The sequence below is a fragment of the Priapulus caudatus genome, unplaced genomic scaffold, assembly GCF_000485595.1.
Source record: "Priapulus caudatus unplaced genomic scaffold, Priapulus_caudatus-5.0.1 Scaffold1358, whole genome shotgun sequence".
Classification (NCBI taxonomy): Eukaryota; Metazoa; Priapulida; class Priapulimorpha; order Priapulimorphida; family Priapulidae; genus Priapulus; species Priapulus caudatus.
Window position 1 is genome coordinate 7,900 of NW_014578419.1, and position 360 is coordinate 8,259.

Here is a 360-nt window from a genome sequence, read left to right on the forward strand (position 1 = left end):
CGGCCAACTGTTCCACATCTTTGGTATGCAACGATGGATAGGGCGCGCGCGCGGGCGCTGTGCTCTAAAGGCCAAAATAAATCAGTAAGAAAACAATGCAATGCCATACAGGAATTTAATTCAGTCAAAAACATTATAATGCATGTAGTTATATAAGAAAATTCACCTTATTCGTGCAGTCTTTATTTCTAAAGCTTGAGGGACAAACACGTGCTATGTACTAGCTCCTAATGGTTTTCGTTTGGATAAGTAGTTGAAAACCATAGTATATAGTGTTTGGACAACGTCTACACTGGTATACCTTCTTCCACGGTGAGGAGCTCTCCAGCTTGCTGCATAACGATTGCAGCAGCATTGCTC